The following is a 10041-nucleotide window of genomic DNA, read 5'->3' on the forward strand; positions in this document are numbered from 1 at the left end:
AGCTCTCCTGCATTAAAACGTAACCTTGCTGAATTAGTTTCCTACTCATCCTCAACTTTTGGACATTACTTGTATTATATTGTAAGTTGTAACCTTGCCTCAGTCAATCCAATTGGAAGTCTCTCGCTTTGTGGGAAGTGAGAGTTTTTGCTTACTATTATTTTGGTATTTAAATATTTTATATTTATAATTATGTATATTGAATACTTGCCCTTAAATATTTAATAACTATGCTTTGGTATTTAAAGATTCAATAATTATGTATAGCCTATAACTTATGCATGCCAACTTATCTTCTATTTATATTGAATTATAATAAGCAGGTGCTTTGGCCTGAATGTAGAGAATTTTTTTTTAATGGTTTGTACTGCTGCCTTGGTCAAAAAGGTAGGTTGCTTGATTAATGAAGACGATGAGCAGTTGATCAATTTGATTAAAATCATCTTTGTAAGCACAATCCTGGATGAAGGTGTTAATTTGGGATCGGAACCCAAAATCGTCCTGAGCTGACACACTAAATTCCATAACCAATCAGTCCCATTGATGCAGAAGCTTATGTAGGAAGTAGAGCTTTGTCTACTATTCCCAACTTCGTTCTAAATTTGCTAGAGCTAACCCTTCTATATATCTTCATTTGAGTTTCATTTTTCACATTCTTGTTTTTATCTTAAACAATTATAATTACAAAGTTATTCATCGTCCTGTTTTGAAGGGGTTCTTGAACTGTCTTAATATTCTCCTCAGTAGAAAGAAGCCACTACCAATCCTACATGATACCAGTGGAATAATTAAGCCAGGCAGGTGACAAATCCTGAACCATAAGTTGAAGTTTAGTTGGTCTTGGTTTTATTCAACTAGTTAAAACTCTAGGCCTAATCTATATAGTCATTGGTAGACCAGTTTGCAGAATGACATTGCTTTTAGGGCCCCCGGGCTCTGGAAAGACCACACTGTTGTTAGCTTTGGCAGGAAAGCTTGATGCAAAACTAAAAGTAATTGCTATTTCTTGGTTGACTCTAGTTGTTCATATGTAGTTCTTTGCAAAACATCATATCTTCTAACACTGATTAGAGTACCATTTTTTTCCAGTTTTCAGGGAGAGTAACTTACAACAGTGATGGAATGGATGAGTTTGTCTCACAGAGGACAGCAGCTTACGTTGGTCAACATGATCTTCATATAGGAGAAATGTTCGAGAAACCTTGGCCTTTTCTGCTAGATGTCAAGGGGTTGGTAGTAGTTACGGTAGGTTAAATATGATGAATGATGTTTTAATTGAGAAAACTTAGTCCAAGGAGGTACATTGAGGTTAAATTATGAAAATTTGCAGAGATTTTGGCAAAGGTATGAAGAAGAGAAAAGGAAGCAAACATCATGCCAGATCCTGATATCGATATTTACATGAAGGTGAGAAAGGAATTGATTTGCAATAAGCAATTTAGAAAAGTAGATTCAATCAAGTATATCAGGTTTTGCAAGTCTAGCTGGATCTATCCTTCTCAATTCAAGAATCCAAACATGTTTTTTTTTTTATAGGTAGTATCAAATTGATGGAAAAAAAAAAAAAGAAACCAAATACAAACTCAAAGGCAGCCTGACTAGGGCTTAAGGACAGGACCCCCGAGGCTCCTCTGAGCCCCAAAAGCCAATACAAGTTAAAAGAGCATTTCAGAAACTCAACTGAAACTCTACAGAAACAAGAGGATGAATAGAACTAACCAGACACCGGGAACCAGTCACCTCGTCACCCAGATCGGATACACCCTCCATCTCTCGACCAAGAGGAGATTCCTGGGAGATTTTATCCCCTTAGGGATATCAGCTCTACATTTGTCCTCCACATCCACTCGGATATCACTAAAGATAGAAGGCAAAATCTTCATCTTGTTACGAAATACGGGAGTTTCTCTCTTTCCAAATATGAGCGACAATAGCACAGAATGCCAGCTTGACAATACACCAATAGAATCTCCCTTAAAGATTTCCCAATCCACCTAGCTTCCAATATGACACTATCCCTGGGCTTCTTGAAGGAGAATAAAGTCTTATGATATCTCTCCAAAATTGTTTAGTAAAAGAGAAATAAAAAAATGGGTGAATTCATAGGTACATTAATTCATTAATTAGGTTTCTGATTCAAGTCCAGTTCTTATGATTCCAGGCCTTCTTAAATCAAGTGCAGTTCTCATTGGTCCATGAATTCATTAATTAGGTTTTTGATTCATGTATAAAAAAAAATTCTTTGAAATTGTTGAGAGAATATTCAATCAAGTATATCCAATTTTCGAAGTTGAGCTGGATGTTTTCTCTTGAAGACAAGTTCTTCAAGTTTGGTTCCGAAAACAGGTTCTTGAATCAAGTGTGGTTCTCATTGATCTATAATTTCATTAATTAGGTTTCTGATCCATGCATAAGGTATTTCCTTTAAATTCTTCAGTGGCAACACAGAAAAGAGAAGGTTTGAAACACGTGCTTGCTATTTCTCCTAGTGTTTTGGGAATAGAATCTTAATTTATATAACTATTCAACCCACTACTTTAGATTTTTGGTTCCCAAATTTGCAGGCAGCGGCATTAGAAAGGCAGGAGGCCAGTGTAGTTACAGAATACATTATTAAGGTATCACCATTATAAACCTTTCCATGGGTAAGGAGGAGATTTTGAAAAATAGCCTAATAGACCCTAAACATTTTCCGTTCTGCTTCACTTCAAATTTCTAGATCTTGGGACTTGATATTTGTGCTGATACCTTGGTTGGAGATGAAATGCTGCAAGATATCTCTACCAGCCAAAGAAAACGTCTTACAACAGGTAGCATAATTCACTGAGTCACTGTGTCTCTGGTACCCACTTGGATCTTTTCACCCCGTAAAAGAGAATTAATTCTTTTAAAAGAATGAATACATGATGCAGGTGAGATGCTGGTTGGACCTGTGAGGGCACTTTTCATGGATGAAATATCAACTGGTTTGGACACTTCAACGACCTTCCAGATTGTGAATTCAGTGAGGCAGTTCATCCACATTCTAAGAGGAACCACCCTTATTTCTCTCCTCCAGCCAGCGCTAGAGACTTATGAGCTTTTTGACGACCTAATTCTCCTAATGTTGAGTTCTTTGAGTCCATGGGCTCCAAATGTCCTGAGAGGAAGGGCGTTGCCTACTTCTTGCAAGAAGTTAGACTAGCTTTTAAACCCTTATCCTTATCCCTTTTTTCCTTAAAAAATAATTTAATGGATCTCAATCTTACTCCCATCTTTTAGGAACACTGACACTGATAATTTCATGGATTTGATAGGTGACATCCAAGGAAAGATCAGAAACAGTACTGGGCACATAAAAATGAACCCTACAGATTCATCCCTGCCAAGGAATTCACAGAGGCATTCCACTCATTCCATATTGGTCAGAAGTTGGGAGATGAACTGGCCACAGCATTTGGCAAGATCAAAAGCCATCCTGCCGCTTTAACTACTAAGAAGTATGGTGTCAGCAAGAAGGAGCTGCTGAAAGCTTGCATCTCAAGAGAACTCTTGCTGATTGTCTACATTTTCAAGATGATACAAGTGGGTAACAGATTTCAATAAATGTTGCTTCCAAATATTCTACCCATATCAATAATTTGAATGTTCTCTCTCTGTTTTCAGCTAACTCTTACGGCATGCATAACAATGACACTATTCCTACATACTGAGATGCACCGAGATTCATTAACAGATGGTGGGATTTCTTTGGGTTCTCTGTTCTTTGCTCCTATTGTGATTATCAATGGATTCTCCAAGATCGCATAACCATCATGAAGCTTCCTGATTTTATAAGCAAAGAGACATCATTTTCTATCCTTCACAGGCCAACATGGATGCTAAAGATCCCAATCACATTTTGTGAAGTTTCCATTTGGGTGTTCATGACCTACTATGTCATAGGTTATGACCACAAACATTGGAAGGTATATACCATCTGGAAGACTAGTGTCCCTGATGGCAGTCTTGTTTGACTTCATTGTCAATTTGCAGTTCAAGGCAGTAACAAAAGAGCTTTTCTTAATGCAGGCTTTTCAAAACATACCTTTTACTCATGTGTTAGCCAGATGGCATCTGTATTGTTCCGAGTCATTGCAGCAGTGGGGAGTAATGCCGTTGTTGCCCACACAGTTGGATCCTTTGTATTACTTGCATTCATGGTTTTGGGTGGATTTATCTTTTCAAGGGGTATCCTTTGAACTTAAATACAGAGATTTCATTTTACTCTATGTCAATTTCTGTTTTCAGTTTTAACTTCACGGGCAGCTAGGAGCCTACCTTCTTTGCCGTAGATTTGTAAAGAAATGGTGGATATGGGGTTTCTGGATATCTTCTCTGATGTATGGGCAAAATGCATGAGTAGTGAATGAATTCCTTGGGAAAAGTTGGAGACATGTAAGAATTTTTTTCTCAGATGTGAAAGTTATCTTTTCTTTTTCTTTATTTGGATTGGGACTTCAAATGGAAAAACAAGGCTGTGGCTAAGGTCAAATAATGTTTCAATTATATTTCTTTACTTTAGCTTCAACCAAATTCTCCTGAGCCCCTAGGTGTGGTGGTTTTGAAGTGTCGTGAGTTCCTCCCTGACGCATACTGGTATTGGCTTGGGGCTGGAGCATTGATTGGTTATATATTTCTATTCAATACTCTTTTCACTTTGTCTCTCTCTAATCTTAATCATAAGTATACTTTAGCTGAATTTTTAAACATTCAACTGTAAGTCATTGTGTTCCACTAATTGAATAAGCTCACTGCAGCATTTGGGAAACCTCAGGCAGTAATATCTAGGGAGAGCTTGATGCCCAAACATGCCGAGAAAACTGGCAAATTTATTGAGCTATCATCCAGGGGAAAGATATCCATGGTTCAGAAATCATCCAAAGGTGATTAAGCTTAATGGATTTCCTTTATTCAGTTTCTACTTCAATCTTGCTGGTTTGACTTAAGTCTATTGACTTGAATGCAGAAGAAAGAAGTGAGAAAATTAAGAGAACAACATCCAAGTCATCATCTGAATGGATGATGCTCCTCAGTGCCAAGCAAAACGGGAAATATGGAATGGCTCTTCCATTTCAACCTCTTTCCATCACTTTTATTTAATGAAGTCAAATACTCTATAGACATGGCACAGGTAGCCTCTAGTCTTAAATAATTGGGAATTATATCTATCAGGCAAGGCAATTTTTTTCTTCATAGTCTTATCTACTGTGACGATAATTTCTTGCAAAACTAAATTTGTAGGAAATGAAAGAAGAAGGTGTTCAAGAAGACTGATTGGAACTTCTAAAGCGTGGGAGTGGAGCTTGTAGGCCGGGAGTCCTTACAGCTCTAATGGGCGTTAGTCATGCCGGTAAGACCACTTTGATGGATGTGTTGTCTGGAAGGAAAACTGGTGGATACATTGAGGGAAGCATAACTATTTCTGGGTACCCAAAGAAGCAGAAAACATTTGCTCGTATATCAGGATATTGTGAGCAGAATGACATCCACGCTCCTTATGTTACGGTCTATGAATCCCTACTATATTCTGCTTGGCTTCGGTTATCCCCTGACGTCAATTCTGCCACAGGAAAGATTGATGAGTTCGATTCTTAATCCACTTGTTATGCTTTGGACTGGTTGTGTGCATAGTTTTAAAAACTAGATCCAACCAGTGGTTGAACCAGAAAAACCAGTACTCCCCTCTTTTTTGGTCAGGTTCCATTAAGGACTGCCAAAACGGACAAAAAAGACCAAGCGGTTTTTTTAAAACAGTCAAGTTTTTTCAGGAACTATCTGGTACGATTCAGCAGTTTTCTTTTTTTCCTTTTTTAATTTTGTGGATTTTACTATTTTAGTATTTATTTATTATTTTCCTCCTTTAGTCAAGACTGCAGTTCTTTCAGTTAAAACCTGTCTGAACCTCAACCGGGCAGCTTTTTGGTTCGCTCTCAGGTTTGGTTTTGAAAACTATGATTAGATGTTTCCTTGTTGGTAAAACTAACTGGTGATTGCAGATGTTCATTGAGGAGGTCATGGAACTTGTGGAGTTGACCACATTGGCGGAAGCACTAGTTGGGTTACCGGGGGTGGATGGTATCTCAACAGAGCAGCGGAAGAGGCTAACCATTGCAGTTGAGCTTGTTGCAAATCCTTTGATAATATTCATGGACGAGCCGACCTCTGGGCTTGATACAATGGCAGCAGCTATAGTTATGAGGTGGATACTGGACAAACTGTCATGCGCACTATGCACCAGCCAAACATCGACATATTCGAGGCTTTTGATGAGGTGAGAAATGTTTGAGATTAAAGATATATGTCTGTTTTCTTAATATTCACTGGACAGTTAAACCTTCACTTTTGGACAACAGCTATTCCTAATGAAGCAAGGAGGGGAATCAATATATGTGGGTTCATTAGGGTGACACTATTGTGAGGTGATCAAGTACTTCGAGGTGAGTCATAAGACAGAAACTAAAAATAACTAATTATACTTTAACCTTCCTATCTTTGCGTAATTTTTTATATATACTTTTGTTTCAAGGCAATTGAAGGGATCAGTAAAATAAAAGATGGTCATAATCCAGCAACTTGGATATTGGAGGTGACATCATCTAGCCAGGAAGCAGCTTTGGGGGTCAACTTCACCAACATATACAAAAATTCACAACTACATGGGTGAGATTCAACAGTAAATTTTTCATCTGATGTGCCTTTGTTAACACTCAATTTTGTGGTTCTTGTTCTCATCGCCTGTGGTGAATCATTCTTATGTAGGGTTTAGGTAGGATAAACCCTAGGTTCAGGCTAAACACCCCTCTTACAGGAGATCCCAAGTCACCCAAATCAGAGAAGTCAACAAATGTCAACCTTTTCAGATGAAAGTCAACAGAAATTCAGGAAATAGGAGAAATTAAATTACTCAAAATTAGGAAATCAAATCAACCTAGAACTCTGGTCGAGTGTCTCTCTTGGTTGGCTAAGTCAATTTCCAAAAGCTGAATCAAATTTAATGCTGAGATTTAAAGTAATTAAGGATATTCAGGTCTGAATTAAAACAAGATAGAATTAAGAGATTTCTAATTAAACCAGATCAGAAGCTCTGATCTTCACAAAATCCTGGTTGAAGGCCTATTTAGACAAGGCCTTTAATATCCCAAAATATCAACCAAGTCCCACCCGCTTGATTAAGATTTTTTAATTGCTGGTTGCAGGTTATTGAAAATAGCCCAGAAACAGAGCCTCCGCTAGTTTTGCATTAAACTCTCTTCACCGCCATAGTTACAGAAGAAATATATTCCCGAATAAAGATGAATCTGTAGGAGCAGAATATTAGGAATAACAGTAGACTAATGAAGGTTTAATTAACTCAAATCAGGGAATCAAACATATGTCAGCAATAGCAGTTGATTGAGAGAATAAAACAGTGACTTAATCACAGGAAAAGAAGGATAGCTATAGTTTCCCACCAACAAGGTACAGAATCACACTGCACTCCAAGGATATCTCACCCCCTAGTGAATCGCAAAAGATATCTATTTCCCTACAAAAATATTCCCAGTTTCTCTTGACTTAGTGCCTGGCTTACTTTCGGAAACTGCATTGGTCATATTGGTGAAACCCGGCTTACACAGTTGCAAGGCTTCTTCTTCACAACTATAATAGCTCTTATGTCCGGAACAATATTTTGGGATATTGAATAGAACAAATAAATTACATTTACGCTTTTCTCTTCTTAATGTCCCTTACTAATTTGATTTGAATGTTGAAACTGCAGTACAAAGCAACAGAATCTCTTTAATGCAGTGGGTCCTATGTATGCTGCTGTTCTCTTCCTTGGGGGTACAAAATGCCTCTGCCATGCAGCCAGCCAGTAGTGGTTATTGGAAGGACAGTCTTTTTAGAGAGAGTGCTGCTGGAATGTATTCGGCTTTGCTTATGCTTTTGGACAAGTAATTACTTTGTTTCAGTAAGATTGTTAAGATGCACTTTGCTAATGAAATTACTGATTTAGTTGTCTATATGTTACTCACCAAAAACCTTTGCTTGCAGTGCAGGTTATAATTGAGCTTTCATATGTCCTCATACAGGCTTTAATATATGGGGTTATAGTATTATGCTATGATCGGAGCTCAATGGACGGTTGTGAAGTTCTTATACTTACCTTTTATGATATGATGATGACAGTGGCTATGAGCCTATGACACCCAATCAAAACATTGCTGCCATAATTTCCACAGCATTCTATTCAATATGGAACCTCTTCTCTGGATATAAAGTTCCACCAACGGTAAGTTCCTAAGATCTTCATACATTCTTGACAGTGTTAGTTATGGACTAATTTGTTTTCTAACATTTAGGTCCATTCCAGAGGATTCCTGTGTGGTGGAGATGGTACTACTGGATTTGCCAGTAACTTGGACCTTGTATGGATTGCTTGTGTCACAAATCCACAACAACAAGGGAACACCATATCCTAATAAAGATAACTGCTTTATTGCTATGAAATGCACCAGATGTATACCCCCCTCATTCACATACTCTTTTATTTTTCTTTACATATAGTCTTATCCTTATCTATCTATATAACTGGCTAATATTTTCAATATTTTCTTCACCCTCTAGGCCATTTCCTAGTTCCTCCTAGTTCCCACAACTATGATTCAGGAGAACACTAGGAGCCCTATCGGGCTATCGGGGAGAACGTTTACGAGGGCAACGGATTTGGTGAGTCTGGATTGAGCTTATCGATTTCTTCCTTAGGGTAGATGAACATTTTACGCACCATCGAATAAACTTCCCTGCATTTATCAAAAATAGAATTAGAAAAATTTTCAGCAAGGAATGAACAACCATTTTTTTTGCACTAAAGCCTATTTGGACTGGAATAGTTTATTGAGTTTTTGATACCTAACCTCCAAGAATAGTCACCCATCAGCATCACATCCCCTTCATTGTCGGTATATATCACACGCCAACCATTGCTTGGGTCCATCAGTTTCCCTCCAAATTCAACCTCATGAATAAGTTTATCATACTCTTCAAATCTTGTGAGGTCCACTGACCTTCCAAGAGCAGTTCCATATTTGTGGATTTGTAAAAGGGAAAAGATGACACAATACTTTTTCCAAGTGATTACTGTGTAATCTTTTCCCTTTTTTAGGCCCACAAATATGAAACTTCTCTTGGAAGATCAGTGTATCTCACAGGATTTGAAGGGTATGATAGGCTTATTCATGAGCTTGGATTTGGAGGGAAACTGATGGACCCAAGCAATGGTTGGCGTGTGATATATACAGACAATGAAGGAGATGTGATGATGATGGGTGACTATTCTTGGGGTTAAGTATCAGAAACTCAATAAACTATTCTAGTCTTGGTATGCTTTAGTGTAAAAATGTTAGTTGTTCATTCCTTGCTTAGAATTTTTTTAATTCTATTTTTGGTAAATGCAGGGAATTTTGTTCGATGGTGCTCAAAATGTTCATCTACCCTAAGGAAGAAGTCGATAAGCTCAATCCAAGCTCACCAAATTTGTTGCCCTCATAACCCGATAGGGCTCCTAGTTTTCTCCTAAATCTATATTAGCTATATATATAGATAAATAAGGATAAGACTATATGTAATGAGAAATAAACGAGCATGTGAATGAGGGGTGTGTACATTTGGTGCATTTCATATCAATAAAGCAGTTATCTTTATTAGGATATGGTGTTCCCTTGTTGAAGTTATCTTTATTTGGATTGGATACTCAAATTCAGATTACAAGGTGAGTGATCTATTAGATTATTGGGTTGAAATGGATCAGGGTGGTCTAACTAAAGTCTGATCCATCTCGATAAAAGCTGAATCTAGCCCATTGATAGCTCTACTTTTGGTTGTGTTGGAGAAGATTAATCAAACGTTGTACATTGATCTAGAGTATAAGAAACTTCATTTTGGACATAATTTTTTTTTTTTCCTCCTTTCTATCTGATTATAATATGATTTTTTTACAAGACTGTTGAGGCTTTTATTTTGCTAAATACAAATTGAGTT

The 10041-nt window shown here is 37.5% G+C and overlaps 1 pseudogene; it reads left to right on the plus strand.

Moving 5' to 3' along the window:
* The first annotated feature begins 463 nt into the window (after positions 1-463).
* LOC122651089 lies at positions 464-8652 on the plus strand (annotated as a pseudogene).
* Positions 8653-10041: the final 1389 nt, after the last annotated feature.

The sequence above is a fragment of the Telopea speciosissima genome, chromosome 2 (assembly GCF_018873765.1).
Source record: "Telopea speciosissima isolate NSW1024214 ecotype Mountain lineage chromosome 2, Tspe_v1, whole genome shotgun sequence".
In the NCBI taxonomy this organism is placed as follows: domain Eukaryota; kingdom Viridiplantae; phylum Streptophyta; class Magnoliopsida; order Proteales; family Proteaceae; genus Telopea; species Telopea speciosissima.